The sequence below is a fragment of the Bison bison genome, unplaced genomic scaffold (genome assembly GCF_000754665.1).
Source record: "Bison bison bison isolate TAMUID 2011002044 unplaced genomic scaffold, Bison_UMD1.0 scf7180017864156, whole genome shotgun sequence".
In the NCBI taxonomy this organism is placed as follows: domain Eukaryota; kingdom Metazoa; phylum Chordata; class Mammalia; order Artiodactyla; family Bovidae; genus Bison; species Bison bison.
The window spans coordinates 1,625,399-1,631,062 of NW_011494728.1; positions in this window are offsets into that span (position 1 = coordinate 1,625,399).

Sequence of the window (5,664 nt, forward strand, 5' to 3'; positions counted from 1 at the left end):
TGACTCGATGGACATGAGTCTCAGTGAACTCTGGGAGTTGATGATGGACAGGGAGGCCTGGCATGCTGCGATTCATGGGTTTGCAAAGAGTTGGACACAACTGAGTGACTGATCTGATCTGATAACTTCTTTGGAGAAATGTCAGTATCTTTATTTTTTAAGTAAACAAACCACACATTATTATTTTACGTTTTTACATTGAAGGATGATAATTGATCATATAAGTTGACTAGATCACCTATATTAATCTTTCCTCATGATCATTTAAATTTTCCTTTTTATTTTTCTCTCTTTCCTACACAGTAGATTCTTTAAACAAAATACTTCCATGTTTGTTTAAATATTTATGTTAAACTATTTTCAACCCACAGTTATATATTGCAATCATTTGCTCATTTCCTTGTCTAGACTCTGATCTTCCTGACACTGGGGAATATAAGGATTTAATTGTTATATCAATGAAGTCTAAATTAATATTTCTTTAACTTATCTTAGGGCTTTATTTCAGATTATCTAAAGTAATAAAATTGTTTTCCTACATCTTAGGCAGAAAACTTCCTGGCCACTAGTCTCTCTCAAAGGCTAAAGAGTATCATGCCATCTAAAAACTTTGAAAGATGGCAATTAAATAATAACTCTTAATGATGACTGAAGTTATTAAAAAAAAAAAAAGACAGAAAGGGGTAATGACCCTTGATAGGACCAGAAAGTGACTGATAGACTCTAGAATTAAAATCACATTTCTCACATTGATTTTTTTTATATTTATACCTGTGAACATAAAAGAAAGCTTCATATATGGCTGAGAAACGCATTTTATTAATGTTCACCCCTCTGTGTCTACAGGAAACTGTCAAATGAAAATGATAAGAAATGTGAAAATGTAAAAAGAGAGACAACATCAGGAAGAAAAAATGAGAAAGGAATAAAAAGATAGTAAAAAATGGATAATCAAAAGTAAAAGGTTTACATGAGAATAAGAAAAGAGAAAAATGAATCAATCTTAGGAAATCTGAATAAAGGTGAAACAAAGTGAGAGGATATAATAATTACATTGACAACAGAAATGAGAATTATAAGGAATGGAAGAATTTAAGTAAACAAGCAAACAAAAATTTCTCCAGTCAAACATTTTCCCTTTTGCCCTCAGTTACCTAAAATTAATCTCAGTAGCAAATATTGTTGAAAGAATGCAATGCAGTCGCTATAACTTTGAAGTATTTTCTTGATGAGAACAGCACTTTGCTGAAAGTCAAAGAAAAGTATGTTTTTAGTGCTGTTTCTACCATGTATTAGTTGGATTACCTTTAGTATGACAGAGTTGTATTCTTGGTGTTTTTGAGGGAGGAACGTTTATTGCTGTAAATTTTTACTTATTTGTATATGTTTATATCTCATTCATTCACCCACTCCATCATTTATTTTCTTAAATAAACAATTAAAGAAGTTCCCTGATGGCTCAGTGGTAAAGAATCCACCTGCTAATGTAGGAAACATGGGTTTGATCCCTGGGTAGGGAAGATCCCCTGGAAAAGGAATGGGTTACCCATTCCAGTCTTCTTGCCTGGGAAATCCCAATGACAGAGAAGCCTGCTACAGTCCTTGGGATCACAAGAGTCAGACACAACTTAGCAACTAAACAATAATCTAGGTTGGCAATATCTACTATTTGAAATCAGATAGTATAACTGCATTAGTCAAATACTAGCCTCTCCATTGTTGCTATTCAATCACTAAGTTATGTCTGACTCTTTGTGACCCCATGAACAGCAACAAGCCAGGCTTCCCTGTCCTTCACATCTCCTGGAGTTTGCTCAAACTCATATCCTTGAGTTGGTGATGCTATCCAATTATCTCTTCTTCCATCACCCCCTTCTCCTCCTGCCTTCAATCTTTCCCAGCATCAAGGTACTTGCACCAAAAACAAACCACGAAAAATGAAAATAGAAAACATTACTGATAGCTCACATCTACCTCTATGTTCTTCCCCCATCTCTCCCAGTGTCTTCTTCTTCCCTCTTAAAGATATCAGTATTCGGGGCTTGATGTTGATCATGCTTTCACTTTTTATTTGATACATGGCTTAATGAGATGAATATGTAAATCTAAAATTCTGTTAAGCTTTGAATTCTTCCTTATGCACATATGCAACAGTTCCCATGAGTCACTATTGTAATATTTTTTGCAAATATCTTCTTCACAATTTAGGTTTGTCCTTACACTTCCTTTGGAGTTTTATTTATTTTTATTGAGGTGACTGTTGCTGAACAGAAGTTCCTATTTTAATGTAACTAACCTTGTTAATTGGTTAGAAATGGGGTTAGATCCCCTGGAAAAGAAATGGGTTACCCATTCCAGTCTTCTTGCCTGGGAAATCCCAATGACAGAGGAGCCTGCTACAGTCCTTGGGATCACAAGAGTCAGACACAACTTAGCAACTAAACAATAGCGCGACTATGAAATTTTCAAAAATTAAAGTTAATGACGTGCCTACCATAGTGTCTGACACATAGCAATTATTCAATAAATGATAGCTATCTACCCCCTTTTATATTTTAAAATGTTAATATGTAGCTTATTACTCTGTATGATAGATTATAAATTACTTCAGTTTATTGTGAATGCAAGTGAATTTCACAACATAGAATTTCAATACATAGCATAAAAAGCAAATGCACATCAAATTATCATCTATAGTTCTATTGCCATTTATCTGCTCCATGTTTTCAGATTACTGAGATATGAAAACCAATACACACACAAATACATGCACATGCATTAGCAAGGAAGGTAGGTTTTGTCACACAGTGTTTCTTTGCAAGTTATAGTAAGCAATTCACATTAACTTAAAGAGGAAAAAAAGTAGTGAATAAAGGAAAGTAGGAGGTTAGAAGAGATGGCAGGTAGGAAAGCAAGAAGAAAGAAAAATGGAGTGAGGGTAAATGAAGGAGGAGGAGGAGGAGGAAGGGGAAGGACCAGGTAATAACTATATGTGTGTGTGTATATATATATATATATATATATATTAATATATTAGGAAAGAGTATACATATACATATATATATATATATATATACATATACATTAGCAGGTAATATATATTTCTACTCTAAGAACCAACCCATTATAACTAACTGTTTCTAGCCTCCTTCCCAAACTCTCAAACAATCTTTTCTAAATAGAGCTACCCCTTAACAGACCAACTGATTGTTCATTATAAGCATTATTCTTCAGAGAGTCTACTACTGTGAATACTGAGGAAACTCAGTGATGAAGCAGGCCTTTTTTCCTACTAAAATATTTATCTACCATACAGTTGCAAATATTCTCTTCTTTAACCTTTATAGCATCCTTTAATTTCATAGATGGATATCTATTTTAGTTCCATACATTTTTTCAGGTTTGAATTTATTATTATTTTATAATAAAAACTAAAATTAATTAAAACTCCAGATCATAACATTTAACTGCATTGAAAAAAATTTCAAACTCTGAAGTGAAAGGGAATCTATTCTCAATTTATAAATCTTTTTTTTTATTAGAACTTATTGCTTAGTATTTGAAGATTTACCCTTTTTGTGTAATCTCATCATTCTTGGATGTTTCACAGTGAAAAAATAAATCTGCTTCCATAGTAAGGCCAATAACTCTGGAGGAATGTATATTTGAGGGACTCCTAATTTTCTATTGTTATATTTGTATCAAATAGCATAAGTATAATGTCACATAGGGAGACCTTTGTAAAACATAAAACATTCTGGTTAATAAAATGAATCAAACTAAATAATGCTTTTTGACCTTTACCACAATTTGGAGAACATTAATGCTTGTGGCTGATAACAAGTCAATCATTTATATAATGATATCCATTAGACCTCATGGATATCAAAGGCATTATTCATGTCTATTAATCAGCTGCTTTGGCTAAGCCTAGCTAATTTCTTTCCCCTGGGCCACCAGTATCATTAGTAACACGTTACTCCCGTCACTCAAAAAGCTTCATGATGAACCTCTGCCATTGTTTGATATGTGTTACCTCCTTGGCATTATTAAAAGGTGCCATTTCATTATTTATATATGCAACCTAATTGTTTTTCAACTGAGAGTATTAAGAAAATAAATCTGTCATATAAATGTGTAAAGTGACAAATAACTCAACAACTGTTTTACAGGAATCAATTAGCCTGATTACTCTGAGGACAATATGTGACTTGGTAAAGGGTTTAACAAGACCTTTATTTCTTTTAGCTTCTGGACTAAGGAGGGTTTTCCACTGACTCACATTAGAATCAAGTGGGATTCTTGATGATTTTTAACACAAAGTGACTCAGTGCTACTGCTTCAAATATTCAGTGTATTTACTACACTTCTTTACAATTGATGAATGCAGGCTTAATTAGAGGAATAGAAAAAAAATTGAGTAAAGGTGACTTCCAAAAACCCAAAGAATTGATGAAGGCTCCCTCTTTAATAAAACTGAAGATATGTGAAAGTCAAAGTTTTTAAAGTCAATGGCAGAATTCTGGGAATATATAGGCATATGGAGAAGTAATTAAGATTCTCTAAATAAATTTTCAAATGAACACCTTAAAAATCATTACTACAAAAGTCATATTATAACCTTATCACTGCCACTCATGCATCAGCTCATCAAAGAACAGACTATAGTAATGATAATATGTGTATAGCATTCTTACTCTGCTAAACATTTGCTTGCATTAGTCCAGGTAATCTCAACAAGTATATTACATAGGTTCCCATATTATCCGTATTTGATAGATCAACAAACTAAAGGTTAGAAAACTCAAAGTTCACACAACTGTTGACAAAATACAGATTCAAACCGAGATCAGTCTGTTAATATTATCAAAACAAGTAGTGAGAAATATTGAAATATCTGAATTTAACAATTTTAGAAACAATTCCACAATGTTAAGTTTTTAAGAACTAAGAATTATTTAAAAATCTGGTAGTGCAAAGAAAAACCATAGGCATTTTTTTTAAAACATTATTACCTACAGAAAAAACTTTAAAATTTCATGTATATATTTTCTTTATTGAAGGAAATTCATTAACTCAATATTGCTCATGTTACTGTATATATAAAAGGTAAAAATGTGTTATCTCTTGAGCACCACAGAATTAAACATCATCTTCTCATGTGTTTCTTAAAAATTGTTACTCTGTTAAAGATATTTTATAGTTAGTTTTTGTAATATCTAAGAACAAGTGTGCTCAAAACCTTGTGTAGCCAACACCAGAAAATGTTGGATATCACTCAGCAAATATTGATTTTTTCATGCTCAACTGTGATTGAAAGAGAATAAGTAAATGTAGGGTGGGTTGAATAAAGAGAAAGTCAATGACCAGACTGCCTTTGCTTTCATATCTTGGCTGTAATAAATATGCTGCTGTGAACATTGGGGTACATATACATTTTTGAACTAGTGTTTTCGTTTTCTTTAGAGATATACCCAGAAAAGGAACTGTTGAGTAGTATGATAGTTCTACTTTTAGTTTTTTTGAGGAAACTCCATATTGTTTTTCTCAGTAGCTGTACCAATTGACATTTTCACCAACAGTGCACAGGGTTTCCCTTTTCTCCACATCCTCACCAGCACTTGTTATTTGTGGTCTCTTTGTTGCCAGCCGTTCTGATATGTT